At 41.8% G+C, this 21,513-nt stretch overlaps 1 pseudogene; it reads left to right on the top strand.

Annotated features, from left to right (window-relative positions):
- LOC104861237 overlaps positions 1 to 8,013 on the top strand; it is a 102,095-nt pseudogene extending 94,082 nt beyond the window's left edge.
- Positions 8,014 to 21,513: the final 13,500 nt, after the last annotated feature.

The raw sequence follows: 21,513 nt of genomic DNA, 5'->3' as shown, positions 1-21,513 counted from the left end.
GAGATGGGTAAGGAGCCCAAGGCTGCAGTCCAGCACCTGCCTCTCCTAACATGACACCAGGGGCCTGGCCACCTCTCCTGTTCTTCGGACAGTTTTCTCACCCACCTCGAGGTCATATACATGCTCCTGTGCATGACATCAAAATGTAGACAAAGTAGCTATGCACTCTAATGAATTCATCTCTTAGGAGAAGACGGGCAGGTGGGAAGAAGGAGCAGCAGTTCAAATTGGCTTAATCCCACATCAGCTTTACTGAGTGCAATACCCTTTTATTTATGTTTTTCAAAACAATTACAAAGTGCAGCATCTGTGTGATTAAGGACATCTGAATGCTTTGTCTAAAAGACAAAGTTCAGAGATGAGTCCACACAACCAAGGGTACATAAGATAAAGAAACTATTAAGTAATATTTCCACCAAATTCATCTACTTTTTCTTCATGGAAATTCTGATGAAGAAACATCATTGAAACCAATAACTATCATTAGGATAGCAGTTGTCACTCACTGAGCGATTCCTGCTGGTGGACTCCGTGGGGTGGGAGGTGGGAGCCAGTATGTCCTGGCATCCAACATAAGCACACACTATTCCTGGTTACCTGCTCAGGATGTATAGGAGGAACAGTTATTAACAACAGTTAGCTACAATTTCTGGTGGAGGAAAGAGCTTGAATTACTTGAAAAAATTCCAGATACACCTCATATACCTGATAGCACTGAAAACCCCTGAGTTCTTAACCCTGTCCCCTTCCTTAGTACACACAGTGGTTCCTATGTTTTGTGTGAGATCTGCTCCCAGAAGTGTGTCCAAGGTGAACACTCAACCCTAGGGAGTGACTTCACTTTTTTTCTTTACCACTCAGGTAAGTATTTTGGAAATAGCATTACTAAAGAGCCAACTATAATAAAGAAAGAAAGAAAGAAAGAGCCAATTGTGCTAATATATTAACTATAAAATTATTTGCAAACTTTTACCTTGACTATAGGATCTGTACTAGAATACGTAAATGGAAAGGTTAGGATTGGACAGGGAAAGTAGGTGAGTAGGACCAATTGCTGTGACCCCAACTTGGTAGGGCCAACAGAAGCAGCATCAGAGAACACGCCAGAAAGGCAAGTTTCCAGGTCCTAACCCTGGTCCATTGCATCACAGCTCTGGGGTGGGCCCTGCAATCATTGTTTACCAAGCTTTATGGGAAATTCTCTGTGCACAGAGGAGTCATCGGTGGAGAGCGAGTAGCTCAACCCAGAACACACAAGATCTGAGGGAATGGCCCCTCCCGGCACCAGCCACTTCTATCCTACACCAGTGAGGGTCTGGAGCTGCCAGCCCTTCCTTCCAGATGGATATGCATAACTTCTGTAGTATCACTTGAAGATCAGGGATGCCTGCTTTTCTATTCAGTAAACCAAACTGTACACTCATACTGTTTTATTTCTCATTATCTCTAGGATTTTGAAGCACGTTGATTTTCTATTATTGCAGCAATTCTTGGTCTCCTCTGTAATCTTTTATTGCACCCAGAGCCTGTTCCAATGCTACTAATTTTTAGTACATTGTTTTCAGTTCTAAAATAGTGCCATCAGCTAATGAGGCCACAAATGATACTGGTAGAGGATGTAAAAATGAGCTGCAATCCAACAGTGAAAGTTTCAATGAAAATATCAATATTCTTGAAGTTTCCACTGAAACTTCTGGGAGGTACTGTCCTGAAGAAAGGAAAATTTCCATTCCTGAGCTATAAGTAGGGCTGCATACTAAGGGATTACCCACGTGCTTGGCACCCCCTACATTAGGAATTAGTTTCTTTTTGCCTTTCATTAGAATTTTGATTTCCCAGTACTTTCAATTTTGTGCATAAACTAAAGGCTTAGTAATAATTGTATGTGGAACTACTTCAAATTGGCCTGATGTTACTAGATTGCATAAGACTGTTATACTTTTATAAAATTTTTATGAAGTGTTTTTGGTCTACAGAAGGTGTAAACATTAATAAAAGTAAACTTTTCTATATTCAGCATTCAGTTAATAAATAAAACATTTCAAATGGTATTCAGTCTTTTTGCATCTCTGTACTTATCTCAGGCCTTCTCTTCTCCCAGAGGAAATTATTGTCCCAAACATTGTCATTCAGTTCATTCTTTCCAAGTCTTACCACAAATGTGTGTGTATCTCCAGAACTCATAATCTTGTTTTGGGTATTTTTAAACATTTTGTAAATGAAATCATTCTGCACATACATTTTTGGCACCTACTTTTTTAAACTCTCTGTTGTGTTTAGGAGATTTATGATTGTTAGTAATTGAGGATCTAAATTGTTAGTTTTCAATTCTAAAAAATGTTACCTTACAGAGTCCATCAAAATGTAAATATAATTTATTTTGTTGGTGGACATTAGAGTTGCTTCCAGTTTTATGCTTTCAGAAACACCAGGGTCGGTCTTCTGTGTGTCTCTTAAACTTGTACAGTAGTGTTTCTTCAAGTCACAAAACCAGAGGAAGCCTTGCTGGGCCATAGAGGGCTTGAAGTCTTTTTCACATTTTTCAATTATTGCTGTATTGTCTTCCAAGTAGTTATAAAGATTTATAGTCCTCCAGCAGGATATGAATGTTTCCATTTCAATATTTATTTGCCAGTACTTGGCACTGTCAGACTTTAAAATACTTTTGTCAATTTTATAGGTATGAAATGATGTTTTATAAGTTATAAACTTAAATTCGTTATTATATTCAACTGAGACTAGTTAGGGGCTAAACACAAATTTGACCATAACAAACTTTTCAATAAGGCTAAATTGGTGCTTTCTTACACAACATAGTAGAAAAAGTAATCTCTGTCTCTGTCTTACTTTTCTTGTTGATAAGACAAAATATACGACATCCAAAGTTAAAGGAGGAAAGGTTTATTTGGCTTACAGAGGTTTCAGTCCATAGTTGGCTTGTTTCAAGGCAGGGTGGCTTGGCAGAGGACCATTACAGAGGAAAAATAGTCCACAGCAAGCACACAGGCAAGGTCTTGCAAAGGATGGCTATGGCTTCTCACAGTCCTTATACCTTACCAAGGCTACTTAGAGTGGGTAGCACTCATACCTTTAATCGTAGGGCCCTTGATCCTAGCATTGCACCATGAATCAATCCCAGTGTCACACACTAGATCCAGCCACCTCTGAGAAAGCCCCACCCCTGACTGCATGAGCCTTTGGGGGGAGACATCTAGACATAGCCATAATGTCTCTAAAAGGAAAGAAAGTTAAGTTCCATGATAATACTACATGCACAATAATTTAATATCTTCCCATAAAATGCATTATTCATTTTTATTAAGAAATATAAATTTGTACATTTTAGAAATATTTTCATTCTCCAAATATTTTCTTCTCTTTTGGTGATGAGCATTACAGTAAACAGAAAAGCCACATTCCTGCTAGAAAAAGAAGCAACAGCTTCCCTTTGTCTGGACTGCTCTGCTTCCCACCAGGGCTGCTTCAGACCTTCAGCAGTGGGCTGACACCACCCCTCCTGTCCTCTCTCTGCTATAGAGTCCCCAGGACGGGGAATGTCAAAGGAACACATGTGACAGACACCACCCTCCAGAAGGCTTCTATCTTGGACAACCCAGGGCAGAGGACAGGGAAGGAGGTGGCCAAGTGAGTTTCTTTCTTATAAAGCTCAAAACTCTAGTTGGTTCTAAAAGAGAAAGCACTTGAAACCCAAAAAAGGAAGGATAGCAGCATAGGCTCCTGGCCATGCCCTGTAAGCCCCTTCCCAGTGGGAGAAGGCCACACAGACAAACTTACAAGAGTTCCACGCCCTCCTTGTCTCTGGGGCACTGGCTATTGTTCCATATTTTTCTCTTCAATTTTCACATCACGCAATTTCTTTCTATGCATTAGTCATTGAATTCATATCAAATGTCCTTTCAAAATCATTTAGTGAATTTTTCAAACCAGCTGTTAGTTTCCATTTGCTTCTGTTCTATGATTTACATTTATGTATTTATTTGTTTGTTTATTTATAGAAATGCAGGATTTGAAATCATTGTCATATATTTTCCTTTAATTCTTTAAACACCATTTCCTTTTATCTCTGACCAGGTAATAAAAGGACGTCTTTATCTGTGGTAAACCCTGGAGTCAGTTTCTAGTGAATGTTTAAAATGTTTATCATTCTGAATCACTCTTTCTTGTTTGTACACCTTATAATATTTTGTTGTTGAAAACTTGAGCTTTTCGATAACACATTAAAGCAATTCTGGATCTGGATGACTTTTGTTCTGAGAGTTTTGGGAATGATGTCTCCTCACTAGTTTGCCAGGATGTGTCTGTCAATGACTCCCTGTGGGCACCCTTGTGCCTCAGTGGCTCTGGGATGAGCTCAGGGTTAACAAAGTCAGGTTCAGTGTCCAGAGGGCAGGGCTCCCACCTGGATGGTCCACATGCAGCAGGGGACAGATCTAAAGGCCTTGGCCTTTTTATGCTGGACTTGCCTTTGGCCTGCAGCTCCAGGCCCACACCAATGTGAACAGCATGTCCCTAACTCTCCATGGCTCTCCCACTGCCACATGTTCCCCTTAATTTCCAGAGGGCTGCCACTAACGGCAGCAGCATGCACACCCTTAAGCTAACACTGTTCCAGGCTACTCTCCTTTCCTTCCCACCTAGTGGCAACACCAGCAGCGTGGCCCTCACTCCTGCTCCCAGCCAGGTTCCCCAGCCTCAGACCCTGTGGTCTCCACCCAGAGACTCAGCAGATATTTGTGAATAAATGACCAATTTGGTTTCAGCCTTCAATCACTCTCCCAAGGACTGAAATACTTGTTTTTGATGATTTTGCTCCATTTTAAGCCTGGTTTTGGTGGGAAATGTTTACCACAGCCAGAAGGCCCACCTGTTTTCAATTACAATATAGGTGCATTTACTAAATTTTTCTTTATGGATTCTAATGTGGTTTCCTAAAAGAAATCCTTCCCTCCCTTCCACTGGTGTTAAATATATCCTCCAATATTTTCTTTTGAGTTTATACTACTTTACTGATTTAAGTTTCAATCCACTTCAAATCAACTATTGCATACATACATACATACATAGTAAAGACTTCAGTTTTATTTTTTCCTTATGTATAAGTTATTGTCTGTTTGTATGTATAGATAGAAATATGAACCAAATCAACATGGTGTCTATTTCACTAAAATTTATATCTGGATAAGTGCGTTTTCTATAACTTCTCTTTTAAACATTTTAGTTCTTTCTAATGATATTGTCTTGCTTATAAATTTCAGAAGTAGCTTGCCAAATCTGTATTAAATCTTGGCGCTTTCGTGACATTATATTAAATGTTTAGGTTAATCTGGGGGAAATGTATATCATTATAATAAATATCTTTTGCATTTGGATATCAATTTTATAAAGTTCTATCTACCTAGCCAATGCCTGTATAAGAAGATATTAATAAGGACATCCACTGACTTCTGATAACAGTTATGCCACTGGGTGAAATGTTGGCTGATACATTTTCAAGGTTCATTTTGTGTTTTTAAATTGGTTTTCATTTTGCTTTTATAATGAATGGGTGGATGCCAATTTTTAAAAGACAAGATAGTTATTATTTTCCTAATGGTCACAAGGAAAGCCATGTGGGAGGCTGACTGAGTGAGCATCTGTGTTTTCTGCAATGTGGACACAGGACATACACGAGGTCATGTCCTTTCCAGCATGGCCATGAGCCAGGCCAAGGGGTTGACATTGTTGGATCCCTGAGAGGTTATACATCTTCCAATAATTGGCTATTAAAAATAATCGGATTCGGGCTTCCTGAAGCACTGCTATGCCCTGTGCAGCCTGCACCCCTCACTGGAGCTGCGGGGTGTCCCCACCAGGAACCTGGCAGCCCATGGTAGCTAGATCGCTGGGTCCAGGGCCACCCCAGTGGTTGCAGAGCTGCTTCCCGAGGGGCAGCCCCGCCAGTGCTCACCTAGCCTGCAGACAACAGATCTTTGAAAATATGTATTGGGGAGATAGTCGTGTCCTATTGAATGCCTTGTGCTGGTGCTGCCACCGAAAAATTTGGTTACACTCTGGGGAGGCCTATAGGACTGAACCGCCTTGGTCCTGAGATCCACATCTGGCCTGAGCAGGCCCACCATGAATAGATAGATACACAATGATCAAGCAGCTCAGAAATGAGACCTACGGTTCTGTCCTGCTAGGAAGAAACATTGGATCTGGCAAACTGATTGCTATTTTTAAAAATGAAAAGAAAGTTGTATTCCTGGGAGGAATACATGAACTTTCATGAGGTTAAGTCTTTAAAGAAGCTCAACCCTGCCAAGGTAGTAAAATTAAAAGAAGTTATCAGGGAAAATGATCATGTTTATTTATGTACGTGAAGTACATGTAGGAAAACCTTTACCAGCTCATTAAAGAAAGAAATAAGTTGTTTCCGGAGTCTGGTATAAGGAACATCATGTATCAGATATTACAAGGACTAGCATTTATTCCCAAACACAGCTTCTTACATTAGGACTTGAAGCCAGAGAATCTCCTGAGCATGGGACCAGAACTGGTGAAAACTGCAGGCTTTGGATTGGCCCAAGAAATCTGATTAAGACCTCCCTACACAGATTATGGGTCTACCAGATGGTTATAGGGCTCCAGAAGTCCTCCTAAGGTCCACCAACCCATTGATGCCTGGACTGTGGGCTGCCTCGTGGCAGAAGAGTACACACTCAGGCTCTTCTTCCCTGGGGCCAGTGAAATTGACACAATATTCCAAATTTGCCAAGTGTTAGGGACATCAAAAAAGACTGACTGGCCTGAGGACTACCATCTTTCAAGTGCTATGAACTTCCACTGGCCTCAGTGCATACCCAATAATTTAAAGACGGATTCCAAATGCAAGCAGCAAAGCATTTCAGCTCCTGAGAGACACGCTTCAGTGGGATCCAAAGAAATGACCAACAGCTAGTCAGGCACTTTGATATCCCTACTTCCAGACTGGACACCAGATGGGCATCACAACACAGAACCTGCAGGACTCAGGAAATCCACAGAAGGATGTCCTGGAAAAGGCAGGCCTGCCTCCACACATCAAGCCAGTCCCCCTTGCCCAGCCCCCAGCCAAGCTACACATGCGAATTTCTTCCCAGCACCATCATGCTATCCAGCCGCCTCAGCATCTCCTGAACCCCTATAAAGCAGAAACCTGTAGGACAGATCACCAGAGCCATTCTCAGGAGGACAAGCTAAGCCCACTGCTTTTCCCATTCCTCCACAACAAGAATCCTCAGTTGAAAATCCTTGCTGGCCTGGAGCAAAAAAATGGTGATATCAAGCCAAAGAGTAAGAGAAGGTCCACAAAGGATTCTGATGATTGGGCTGGTATGGATGATCCAGATTTCAGTCCATCCCTCACCAGGACTGACCTGAAAAACAAAAAAAGGCAGAGTGATGATACTCTCTGCCCATTTGAGAGTGTTTTGGACCTGAAGCCCCCTGAGCCTGTGGGTGCAGGAAGCAGTGCCCCCACACAGACATCCTCTCAGTGGTGAGACACGCCTACCCTGAGGTCTTCTGCCAAGCAGCACTACCTGAAGCACTCCCAGTACTTGCCTAGAATGAATATAAGAAATGGCATGCTCCCAAATCCAGGAAAGCACTTTCTTCCATCTAATCTATGGTCCAGTCCTGGCTTGTCTAGAAAGTCTTGGGGGACAGTATCATTAATCAGCAAAATAAATTCAGTTAGTTCCAGCTCTACACATTCTAGAGCCGACTAGAAATTATATCCCTTCTTTTCTGAAAAAATAAATTGATTCTGCTATGTTGAGGGTATACCTGGCACCTATTCCAGACCCTTCCCCTGGCTATTTCTCCCTGAAGGCTGTGAGACCTCATCCTGAGTCACCTTTCTTCCACACTCAGAAAAGAAACACTCCCGGCTTGAAGCCATAGCCTTCAGCCACCCAGCCAGTGCTTGGCCAGACAGACTGGGCTTCCAAGTACCCATCTTGGCGATGAGTATCTCAGCAACAAGACTGTTTCATAGGGGAGAGCAGGACACTGCCACTCAGCTGACTGGTGTCCAGCCTGCAAGAAATGTGTGGATCATAAAAGCAAACCAACACTTTATAGTTACTCTTCTGAGCTATTTCAATATTCTTTTTTAAAATTTTTTAAAATATTGATTTGAAAGCAATACCCTTTTTTGGTATAAAATTATTTTATTCTAAAACTAGGTCTCATTATTTTCTTAAAAAACAGCAATATATATATGGATTATGTTTTAGCATTTTATACTATTTAATGAATTTTTTAAAAATTAAGTGGTTTTCCTTTGGAGTCCCAGATAATACTTTATACAGACTTTGAAAAATACAATAATATTGATATAGTATTGCAACAATGGTGAAATTTAAGGCTATAAGACAAAGGGTTATTTACTCGGTATGTGCAAATATCATGGTATGGTCACCTTCTTTTTGTTGTTGTTTTTTGGGGTTTTTTTTATTTGTTTGTTTGGTTGGTTGGGGTTTTTTTGAGACAGGGTCTCACTATGTAGTTGAGACTGGAACTCACTATGTAGTTGAGACTGGAACTCACTATGTAGCCCAGACTGGTCTCAAACTCACAGCGATCCTCCTGCCTCAGTCTCCCAAGTGCTGGGATTACAGGTGTGTGCAACCAAGCCCAGCTGGCTACTTTCTTAATGTGGCTCATTAGGTACTTTAGGCTTTCTTGGACCAACTTTAAGAAAAGAAACCTCTGCTTTTCCTAACATCATGTCATTTTTATACCACTGTGCTATTCTAAAAATACTGTTGTATCATACACTTTGTTTTATTTTTGTTTCCTGGAACAAAGAACTCTGTAAATATTTTTTACAATTTTCACAACACCCTTTAATGTGATTGCAGATATCTAAATAAAACCAACTTTAATCATATTAAGCTGACTGTGTTTTCTTCCCTATCTTTGAAGTCAAATTATCTAAGTACTTATAAAAGGAAAGCTTTTGTATCAGAAAGTTTCAACATAAAAGTTAACACAGTCAAGCTTACGTTTCTGCCAAGATATATGACTAAAAAAGTTTCAAAGCAATAGATTTTTTATTCTAATAACTGAGATGGAATTTTGCACTCAGCTTAGTTCTCCAGGCCTGGCTAGGAGCAGCTCAAGAATAGTTATCTGCTCTAGATAAATTCTCAAGACACTTTGGGGAGCAGAAAAGATCTAGGGCAGGGAACTCACTTATCTAGTAAGTCATAGCTGCCATGATATTAGCATCTACAGTGTGCCACATTTAAACTCCTAGCTTATATAGTTTCTTCAAAGAATAAGAACTCTATTTGTTGGGCAGAGGCTGTCCCATGGAGAGGAATGTTTATAGCACTTTTATGGATGACAAAGCTAGTATGGAAGCAGAAAAAGGCTAGAAGATCCACTGCCAGCCATCACCACATGACACATCTGCCTCTACTCATGGTTATCTTCCTGGCAAGAGTGAATGCAGTAGTAATCTGAACAGGGTTCTGACTCACATTCTCCCAAGCTCAGATGACTCTTCTTTGGCTCAAGGTTACAGGTTACAGCAAAGCAAGCCATATGAAGCAATCAAATTTGTAATTAAAGTGGTAGGTTAAAGTGAATACAGATACATTCATGTGGTTCCATCTAGCAGGTTGATAGGCGATGGCTTTGGTGTATTAATATGTTGCAGCCTGAATAAGTCACCATGACTTCCAAAGGGTTCATACTTAAAATCAGGAATTTTAGAGAATCTGGCTCAAAAGTATATTTGACCAAGCACTATGATCCTGAGGGACATGAGAAAAGCTCATAATTCATGTGGATCTGATGGATAACATTTTCCTGTTAACAAACTGGTGGCAAAGCTTCTGAAAATGTTATGTGCAAGCACAACTGAAGAGAATTAATTTCTGTATTATATCCTCAACTTGTTATCTAAAGCAATAGAACATGTGTTTCAGAGATGAGTCCTTTACTGTGAGGTGAATATTTATTTTCTCTTTCTGTATTATAAATAAAAAGTAAACAAAGTTGAAACGTTGCTCAAAGATCCCGAGTTCAACCCCCGGTACCAAAACAAACAAAAAAAAAAAACAGAAACGGGAGTAATGAGTTTCATTGTACCGCTCATGTCTGTACCTCATTACAGTCAGAAGGCTTCCTGGGATGTCTGGAAGTGGTGTGGGTGGCCCTCCTTCTAAGCCCAAAAGTTCAGTGACCATGGTGCACTGAGGGGTACAGCTATGCCTTACACAGAGCAAGTATTGCAGGGAAACTGCATTTACATTAAAGTCACTTTGGATATGATTGTACACTTTGTAATAAAATTCCATTAATTACCAAACCCTCACCCAGCTTTAATATCATAGGAGGTAGAAAAGTAATCTTCAAACAAATTTTTAGACATATCACTTATATGATATATATAGGACCATGTATACCTAAGAAAGTAACGCTGTTTAGTTGATTTGCTTACAACAGAGTGAGTAACTGAAACTATTTATGAAGCAAATATTCTTAACAATGAGAAGATAGGCTCACAGAAAACCACTGAAGTAAGAACCTTCTGAAATAAAATGTTGCTTTTTAAATAGTTTGTCCTAAGGGTTTAATAATGTTGACTTCATGTATGGAAAATTCTCATGTTCCAAATAAAGTCACAATTAAGAAAAAAATTGGATTCAAATACTGATTCCTCACAGGCTCTATTTTCTTTTCCTGTTTTGAACTTCAGTTTTGGAACAAAGTAGGACCAGTAACCTCCAAGCCTAGGACATTTGTCAGTCTTGATGGAAGAAAACATGGCTCCCAAGCTCAGCTTGGTTTTACTCAGGCTAAACCTTAAACTGATGCTCCATCTCCCACCCTGTTCCAGTCTGGCTTTCTCTGTCTCGCCCTTGCATTCATCCACCTAGACCTGAGATTCCAACCACCTATGACTGTCAACTCAGAGTGAATCCCAAGCTTTAGGTGGGTCTCAGAGGGTACTGTCTTCTGTTATTTCTACTGACTCTGATGTCTAAACTGCTCTCCTCCAGACTACTGGGACTAACCCCCAGAACCAGACAGTACACAGGTGCCTGCCAAAAAAACAAAGCAAAGCTAAATGTAAAAATAAATACAGTGAAAAACAAACAAGAACCCTTGCACTGCCTGCATCTAACTCTGAGGAGGTTGATGTTATCAAATTGAGAGTATATGACATCTGCGCCAGTGAACATCTAGACACCAGCTCCACACAGAAATGTTCACTTTCTCTTCTTGCAATACAGCCAGACCTCTAGCAGAGCCAGTTTCAAGACCCCACCCAGATGGAGGCCTCTTCCATAGTTTTCAGAGTCATGCGAGTCTCTTTCTCTCTTGCATGTCACACCTTCATCCCCCCCAGCAGCTAGTGAGCAGGGGGACCAGATGCATAAATACTTCCTGTCGTATATTCATGTTATAGCCTCTTCCTCAGCCTCAGGAGCACTTACAAGGACTGGAAACTGAAGTGAAATCAGGACTGGGGTATGCAGATGTAACCACGTTTCTGGAAACAGCGTCTATGGCCAATGCACTGCCAGCCCATCTGTTCACCATTAGCCTAAAGATGGGGCCATCCTGTTGGTGTTGAGCGAGCCACTGTACAGTGTCATGCTTGGGGTTCCAACAGTGGAGCGGGCCTGCTGTCCACAGAGGACGTCTTGGCATGTGTCATTGTTCACAGTCCCCAGGTTCACTGAGTATACAGCTGTCGTTGACAGGGCCCAGGGTGGGGAGCACTGTGGGACTCTGCTCTGATGCTGTGCAGTAGCTGAGCCCTGCAAGGAGCTGACAAGAGCAGCCACCTTCTGCCGGAGAAAAGGAAGTGATAAAAGTGTTCTTGCTGTAGGCTTCAAGTTACACAACTATTTCTGGGATGCCACTTCATGGGTGTCTACTGGGTCTCCACTGCCCTGAATCAATTGCTTACAGTTTTCAACATGGATCTGGCACAGCAGGTGGGACACAAGAGCTCATTTCACAAATGAAGGAGAAGGGAAAATTGAAAAACGTGCTCACAGCCACACTGCTCAGAGCTCAGTGGCAACTAGTTGAGTTCTCCTTTCTGCTCCCATTACCCACTGTGGACAATGTGAGAACTGGGAGAGCTGTGCTGTCTTTTCTGGGTAGGACACACTGGACCTGACTCAGGATTATCCTGTACTTGGTAGGACCCAGGCCTGTGGTTAATGATGATGAAGGCTGAGCCAGGGTCCTCATTGCCTTCCTAATGCAGCCTGGGGAAGGAACTCAGTGCAGTTTGAACCTCAGCATTTGTAAGCTGTTTGGTTGCAGGTAAGTCCCTTCATCTGAGTGTCAGGATTCTCACCTGTAAATGGTAATATAAATGGAAATCCTATGTAATCACATGATGCTCTTCCAGACCAGTTCCTCTTGTTATGATAACAGATAACTCATGGGTCACCAGGATGCCAGCTGCTTTTGAGATCAAATGAGAAACCACAGGTTAGAAGTCCTGGCAAAACTGGGGGTGTCTTACTGCTCTTTGTTATGAACCATGGATGTGTGCCCTGCTATGATGGCGCAAGAAACACTTTGCTTTATATACACTGTTCACTCTGGGAGACCCCTCAGGATCAGAGGACCATCCTTCCTCCCCAGGCAGTGTTTGGTAATGGGTCACTACTCTGTTATACCATTCACTTCTCACCCTAGACACCCCCTACACCTGGGGGGTTCCACCAGGTCATGTGGGGGCTGTTCAGCCTTCACTGTCCACCTGCCAGGCTGATGTGGCCACCTCCCTCTTTACCACACACACAAGTTATTTTCTTAGTGAGGCTTACAATACACCTCTTAACATAACAGAATCTACTTCAAATATATACTTAACATAAGAAGCTTTATCCTGGCCATATTTCCTCTCTCTTTCCCTCTCTCTTTTTTAATATTTTGTACTATGACTATTATACATCTTACTTCTTTATAGATGAGAAATACAATAATATGCTCTGTAAATATTATGTATATGATCTTATTTCTTTTAAAGAAGCTGAAAGTAATAAAGAGAGTGAGTATTTATGGCATGCTTTATTAAATGTAGTTTACCATTTTTGGTTTCTCTCATTTCCCCTGTGACCTTGAGTTACCAGCTAGTGTCATTTCCTTACACCCAGATGATTTTTTTGTCATCTGCCCCCTTAGCACTGTTCCTGTCAATATACCACACCTCTACATATTCTGGAGAAAATCCACATAAGTATATACATTATTTGAGGCACTTACCTTAAAAATTAGTTAAAGTAATCATTTCCATCGTTTCCTTCAGCATCATCCTTGCTTGGTGTTATTCGTGTGGAACCTGTTTAATGTCTGCTGTCATGGCTTTCCATTTGAAGAACTTTAGTATTGCTGGCAGAGCAGTTTCACTAGCAATAAATTCTCTTACTTTTTTATTTACTTGAGAATATCTCTATTTTGACATAATTTTTGAAAGATAAATCTTAGTTTTGCTGAATATAAGATTCTTGCTTGACACAGACCTATTTTACTTTTTTTTATTTCAATACTCTAGGTCATCCCACTCTTTTCCAGCCTACATTGTTCCTGAGGAGCAGTCTGCTGTTCCTCTCACTGGGACTCCATTAATGGTATGCTGTTTCTCTCCTGCTGCTTGTGGCTGATCTTATTGTCAGCCTACTGGATGAAGAGACTCCTGGGGCAATTAGATCATGGGCCCTTCACAGGGACCAGTCCCCTGATCTTCACAGCTAGATGTGGTGTTAAGAGGTGAAGCCCAGTAGGAGGTCAGTGGATCTCTCACTAGTGCTATTCCCCTGCCCTGTCTCCTGTCTTCCATGAATGAAGCATTTTGCTCTGCCACTCCCTTCCATCATGTTGTTTCTAACTTTGCCAGCCAAGCATGGACTGAAATCATGAGCCAAATAAACCTCTCCTCCTTTAAATCACAGGTGTCAGGGATTTGGTCCAGCAACAGAAGAAATGCACCTGAGGGTTCTCTTTATCTTTGGCTTCTAACATTTCATCTATGATATGGCTGAGTGAGAATGTCTGTGTCCATTCAATTTTTTTGTTTGTTGAAGTTAGTTAATGTTTTCCAGCAAATTTAACAAGTTTTCAACCATTAATTTTTGAACTTTCTTTGCTGGTATTTCTATCTTCTCTGTCTGATAATACTATTACACATATATTGGTATGCTTAACAACATTATATTTATTGAGGTTATTTTTCTTCATTCTTTTTTCCTTCTGTATTCCTTGAATTGCATAATCTTTACTTATCCATCTTCCAATTCACCTATTCCCGATTGTGCTATTTCAAATACATGGATGAGATTCTCTAGTAAGTTCTCATTTCAGTTATTTCACTTTTCAATTACAGAATGTCCATTTTTTGATTTTTCCATAACTTCAACTTTGGTGCTATTTTCTATTTAATGAGATATTATCATCATGTTTCCCTTGTTTTTCTGTTTCTCTGACTTTTGGGACATATTATGATGCCTGCACTGATGCCTTTGTAGGGCCCAACATTTGTGCACCCTCAAAGCTAACACTGCTGCCTATTTGCACACTGTGTATGGGCTCCAGTCCTATTTCTCTGCATGTCTTACACTTGTCTCCAGCTGGACATTTCAGACAACAGAAACCTCAGCCAATTCCACTCCAACCACATCCTGAGACTTGACTTTGTTTTCATGGCTATTTGTTTTTCATTTAGTAATTATCTGAATTAAGCCTATTTTCCCCTATCCTTACTGTATGCAGCTGCTTCTGTCCCTCCTTAAGATTTTTCCACAATTTTCAGCCTTTAGTCTAGCGGTTAACCCTGGGTAAATGTGAGCCAGTTATTGGTCAAATGTTGAATTTATGTCCCCTTAGCTATTTGACTTTCACCTTCCAGGGATGTATGTTTAGTTTGGCAAATGCTTTCATGGTTTAGGAGATTTACAATTTTTCCCCAAGACTGAGGAGGGACTAGTAGCTTAAAATATTCCTCTGTAGTCCCTGCTGACAGGGCACAATCTTGGCATACAAACAGCCTTTAAGATCACCAAGGATGAATATAACTTTATTTTTAAGGTTGGCTTCCTGGGTGTCTCCCCCAAACAAGAGTCACTCATTGTTAACTCAGGGATGGTATCTCCACTGCTGTTGACAGCACCTTTAGGTGTGAAATTCTCCACACTCTTCCAAACAAGTTTAGGCTTCATGAAGAGCTATGGAACTCCCCATCCTTAAGGTCTTCCTCTTCTCCTACAGAATCCCTGTATATACTTGGGATGGGACTATAGTCTGCTTCTCTGGCTCTGTAAGTGGTAGCCCACAGTCTGTCTTAGTCAGTTTCCTCATTTCTGGGAAACAATATCTGACACCTAAAACTTAAAAGAGAAAAGGTTTATTTTGGCTCATGTTTTTAGTCCCTAGTTGGCTGGCTCCATGGCAGGACAGTCTGGCAGAGGGACATAATAGAGGAAAAGCTGCTCACATCATGGCTCCCAAGAAGCAGAAAGACAAGGGAGGAGCTGGGAAGGGAAATAAACCCTTTCAGGCCACACTCCCAGTGACCCATCTCCTCTAAAACCAAACCTTGTCTCCCAGCAGTAACCTAGCTTTACTTTCACTGTAATTCTATTCCCTACCAAACATATGAAACTTTAGAAGCCATTTTGAAACTGATTTATAATATTCTTCCCATCTAAACCATAACTTTCTGCCCCTTGTCCCTAAACAACTCATGCACATCTCTATGAAAATGCATTTAGTCTATCTCTGAGTTATCAAGGTTCTAATAGTTCCAGCATTGCTAAAAAGCCCAAGTTGAAAGTCTCCCCTGAGACTCAGAACAAACTCTTAGCTGTGAGCTCCTGTAAAAATCAAAAGACTAAACACTGCCAATATTAAACAATGGCACAAGATAAACATTCCCATTCCAAAAGGGCGGAATAGAGGGATGGAATTGAAACATGACCAAAACCCAGCAGCACAAACATTAAATCCTTTAGTTCAATGTGCAGCACCAGGAGCAATCTGTGGTAACATGTGAATTCCAAAAGGTTTGGATAGCTCCACCCCTATGACACTGCTGGCGCTTATAGCCCTAGTGGTCTTTCTCTCAGGCTGGCTTTGCTCACTTATTATGCCTTCCTTCAGACATTCCATATTCTTGGCTTTTTCAACATTCTAGAGTCTCCACTTCATTTTCAGCTTCAATATCATGGCTTCATGCACTGCCCTCTCAGGAACATACTGCCTTGCCTTCTAGGCCTTCTTACAAAATCTGTATAGAAGCCTTCCTCACCACACAACTCCTGAATTCTGCATGCATGTAAAATCAGCACCACATGTATGCCACCAAGGTCTTCCACCAGTTCAAACATTATCTGAGCTCCCTTATATATTGGCTGTGGAGGTCCCTGCATGCCTGGATGGCTGAGCACTGTAAACCAAATCCCAGAAAACTAATATCCTGAGTATCTGTCCTGGAGCATGGTGCTGGTACCCAGGACTCCTTTCTCAAATGAAAGCTTTACAGCTTTACACCCTTGAGTCTGAAAAGGGAAGGATCTTTCTGAATCCTGAATGTCCTCAAGTCATTTTTTCTATTGTTTGGATCCAAAGTACCTTGCTTCTTTTGTTTTCTGATCTTTTCGGCAACCAAGCTCTCCTCTGGTCCGTCTTTGTGGGCACTTACTTCCTAGAAAAACTGAAGACTTTTAAAATGTTTTTTTGCTCCTTTTCCCCACGGCAGATGTTTCTAAAAACAGAAAGTTGTAACCGTGCTACTGTTTACATGTTGGGCTGCCTTGAAATTTCCTCTGCCAATAATTCACCACCCTTAATCTCAGTCTACCTCAAAGCCTCAGGATATGAGCACAATGTAGATAAATTGTCTGTCAGAGCATAGCACATGTGGCCTGGAGTCCAGATGCCAATGGAGTCCTTGTTCCCAACTGAAACCTCCTGAACCTTGTTTTCATTGTCTGCTTTCTTAAAAATCAGCATTCTGGTCTTCTAAGCTCTGACCATAATTTCCCACAAAGCTCAGCTTACAACATTTTAGGGCTTCTCTATTATCCCTAAACCTTTCCAAATTTCTCCCACAAACCAGTTCTAAAATGTTCTAAACCACATGGTCAGGTAGTGTCATAGTGATCACTCCACTTTAATAGTACCAAAATTTGTCTTAGTCACTTCCCTTGTTGCTCTAACACAACACCTGGTACCAACTACTTAAAGAAAAAAAGGTTTATTTTGGCTCACATTTTTAGTCCATAGTTGACTTGGAGCCAAGGCAGGACAGCTTACAGGGATGCGGGCTGTGGGTCAGGAAAGACTGCTTTGTCACAGCACCCAAGAAGCAGAGACAAATGAGAAGGTGGACAGGGAGAGAAACCTTTCCATGCCACTGCCCCAGCTCCCCTTCTCCTCTGACCAACCCTCCCATCAGCTTAGTTTTACCACCCCAATAGTCCAATTACCTTCCATGTACATGAGGCTTTGTGGGCCATTTTATATCTAAACCATCTCAGTCTTCTAGGATTGCCCCTTCATGAATCATCACTCACTCAGCAAGCCAGGGCATGAACAACTAGAGCTGCAGCATTGCCTTGCCTCTGGCAAAGATCCTGATCAAGAGTGGGATGGGAGTCGGAGGTGAGCACCAACCATCCTAGCCATGCCCATTCAAAATGGAGTTTACAGGGAAAGGGACAGGCTGGAGATTTGTCCCTCTGAGATGAAGCTTATATTGTGAGGTGAAGAGACTGGGAATTTCTTTAATCCTGAATAATAATTCTGGATAGAAATCCTCAAGTAGAGTTTATAATACGAAGCTAGGGGTGGGATGCAGGTGAGAGTGGCCTATGACTCAAACAATACAGTCTTTGGCTCTTCTTACCAAAGTTTAGCAGATTTTCTTGGACAAATATTTCTCCACTTGCTGTATTCCCTTAATACAATTTTTAGGGATAAATTGTTTTGTTCCTATAATTCTCACCAGTTAAATTACTATTTCAATGGAGCGAGTTCATTGAACTTCTTTTACTGCTCACCATTCTGGAAAATCCACTTCTTGATGAATTCATTTTAAGGAAAATATATTCATGTTTTTTAAGTCATAAGTCTTAATATTTGGGGTTTTCAGCCTGTTGTGGTTACATTTTTGTTGCTGGGACAAAATACTCGACACCTACAAGTTAAAGGAGGGAGAAAAGGTTTATTTTAGCTCACAGTTAGTAGAGGTTTCAGTCCATAGTCAGTTGGCTCCTAGGCAGGATGGCATGGCAGAAGAGAAACAGTCCATAGCAGGGTAGGCAGGAAACAGGAGCTTGCCTTCCTTCAGTGCCTTCATATTCCATCCAGGTTACAAAGCAATTGTTTGGTGCCACCCATACCTTGAGGCTTCTGTCTTTAGTAAAGTCATTCAGCCATACCCAGAACTCTGTGAAAATCCAAGCAATAGACTAATTCAGTACCATACACTTTTAATCCCAGCATCACACACCCATGATCTAGCCACTTCACAAAAGCCCCACCTATGAGTGCATGAGGCTTTGGGTGGACATCTAGATACAAACCATAACCCAGGTGCATGAATAGCTCCCAACACCATTTGACTGAAGTGATGGCCCCACAGCATTCTGTTTCTCTGGGACAAAGGAGAAGCTTTAGCCATAATGAAACCCACACACATCAGGATGTCTAGCCTCTTTTAGAGGGGGAAAGAATCCTAGAAGAGAACTTGTCCCAGGTACCACCTAGGATCATCCCAGCAGCTTCTGTTCTGCTTAGTTCATTTGTGGCCCCCAAATTTTGTAGTTGAAAATTTAATCCCCTGATTCATATTTGAATGGTATTTGGAAATAGGATATTTGCAGGTTATGAATTTACAGGGAGGTGAGGAAGCACCTCTGTTATAAAAGGAGCTGTCTCTGGTATACTTGTTCTCTCTGCATGCACTGCCCCACACCACCTCAGGACTCTGCAGAGTCCCCACGAATAAGAAGACCCTCCTCAAACACAGCCCCTCACCTTGGAATTCCAGCCCCCAGAACTTTAAGAATTTTTATTTTTCTTTGTAAGTAGCTAGGAGAAGTTATTCTGTTATAGCAACAGGAAATGACTAAGACAGCCTCAAACATCGGGGAAAGACCAAACTACACAAAGGGCAATGCCTACCACTGCAGTGCCTATCACAGCCTAACACCCACCATCCCAGACATTCACACAAACACTCCCCTTCAGTCCTGACATCCCACAACCTGACTGTTGGTGGTAATTGTCTGGCTGGAGTATAAGGGTTACAATGATGACAAAGGAGAGGTAGGAATGTCATGACAGTGTCTCAGAGGATATTGAGCTCTGGAGCATCAGGCTTCTCCCTAATGCAAACACTTCTCTGTACCTGTGAGAATGACAGCTAGGAAAGGGGGTACCAGGAGGGGTAGGGGTGCTGGGATGGGCAAGGGCCCCAGTCATTGGACTGAGTTTATCAAAACCAGTTCCTGATGCTCCCAGGAATGCTGTGGGTAGTGGGGCCAGGAAGCTGGTGATTTCCCTTAGGGGCCTGAGTGTTGTGTGGGTGGGGTGTGAACTGTTTGTGCAATGGGATATCTAGGCCGGTGGTCCTATGGGAATGCTGTTGATAAACCCAGTCTCTTGAAGCAAGATTGACCTGTACCCAGTAATGAAGGGTTTGTGCACCACACCCACCACACAAACATAATGTAAACTGCCCCTATTTCCAACAGTAAGTGAAAAATGTGAGTACTGGTCCCTTTCCTGCCTCAGATTCCTTTACTTGGCCATAGTACAAATCATAATGCCCTGGCTGTGGCCACATCAGACTCACTAGCACTCCAGGGACTCTGTTTAGTCACCATCTATGCAGATTCACTTTGGCCCCCTGGGATTTTCCATGGAAACCAGTGAATAAACATATAACTGATGACACACTGGAGCCAATTCTGGGACTAATAAAATGGAGCTGCTAGAGGAGGCCTGGATGACAAAAAGTTTCATCTTATTTGCCATTTCCACTCAAGTGCTAGGATGTGACTGCATGCATAAGGAGTCTAAGACCTGACGAGGGCTCAGAGGGATAGCAGAGCAAATACAATGCTAGTAACATCCTCAAACAAAAGGCAGAAGCCAAACCATGCAAACGGCAGAGTCTATCACTGGAGTGCTGCAGCCTAGTGCCTGCCACCTCCAGGCATTCACACAAATGCTCCACTTCAGTCTAAGCATCCACAACCAAGGTTATATTAGTCACATGCTTGGACACGAGCAGAGCTACATGTGGCACTTGTCCCACTTCTTTTGTGCCAGTTTAAAATCATTGTTTTATATTTATTTGCTCCTGGTGATTAGGGAGGTAGATGATTTACCAAAGATCACAAGGAGAGTGGGTGACAAATCCAGGCCATTCAGTTCCATAGTTTGTCTCTCTTCTGGTTGTTAGGCCCTTGGCTGTGACCAAACCCTTCATGTGCCATGACCCTGAACAAGCCCAGAGAGTCATACAAATGGTGCTGGAAAGACACACTACCTGCAGCAGGTCACATGAGACTCCTGCACCCAACTTCCCACTCTCATTTACTCTTCCAAATAAGTTTCCAAATTATCAAGTCATCTGGATTAGGTTGTTCAAAAATGATGATTATTGCCTTCACTTCAGGCTTCACTATTGCAGAAGTGAGTTGCTGAGGATGTCATGTCACTAATGCTCTTTATGACTGCCATCTGCATAGTTCCTCTCTGATCTTCTAGCTGCTAAAATCACCACCAACAACTGTCGCTGTCTTATTACCTTGACTACGTCAGCTAGAACATCAGCACTTCATTGGATTTAATATTTGAGTCAGGCTTGGATGTTTCCTGAGTACACTATTTTAAAAAGGGATAAGAAGACAAGAAAGAGCATGAGAAGGAAGAGCAAGAAGGAAGGGGTGGAGGGAGAAGTGATGGTGGTGGTGGTGATGATAATGGTGATGACAGTGGTGATGATGGTGAATGATTGTGGAAACAGTGATGGTGGTGATGGTGATGGAAGCGGCGTTGATGACATTGGTGGTGATGATGGTGGTGATGATATTAACAGATACTGTTCACCACGTCATCACTGAACTAATCAACTTTTTCATCTGTAAATGGTGAAAGTAACAGCAGATACCTCATAGTTGAAAGTGAAACTAAGTGAAATAGTATGAAGCACGCAGACACACACAAACTCCACCTGCAGATGCAACTCCCCACACACCACACTCACATACCTGATCACACACATAGACTCACACACACCACGCACACACAGGCATGCATGCATTTAGGGGTCCCATCCAACACTTTCACTGAGCCTTCTGACTCACAGACTGTCTCTGTAGCCAAGAAGCCAGACCTGACTCTGAAGGCCAGGAGTGAAGGAGGAGAGGTAACCGGGGATGAACAGCTAGTTACTTCTTCCCTGTCTGTCTCCCAGTA

Source organism: Fukomys damarensis, unplaced genomic scaffold (assembly GCF_012274545.1).
Source record: "Fukomys damarensis isolate Sample0158 unplaced genomic scaffold, DMR_v1.0_HiC HiC_scaffold_1, whole genome shotgun sequence".
Lineage (NCBI taxonomy): Eukaryota > Metazoa > Chordata > Mammalia > Rodentia > Bathyergidae > Fukomys > Fukomys damarensis.
Note: the sequence above shows the minus strand (reverse complement) of the source record. Positions and strands in the feature narration are given on the sequence as shown.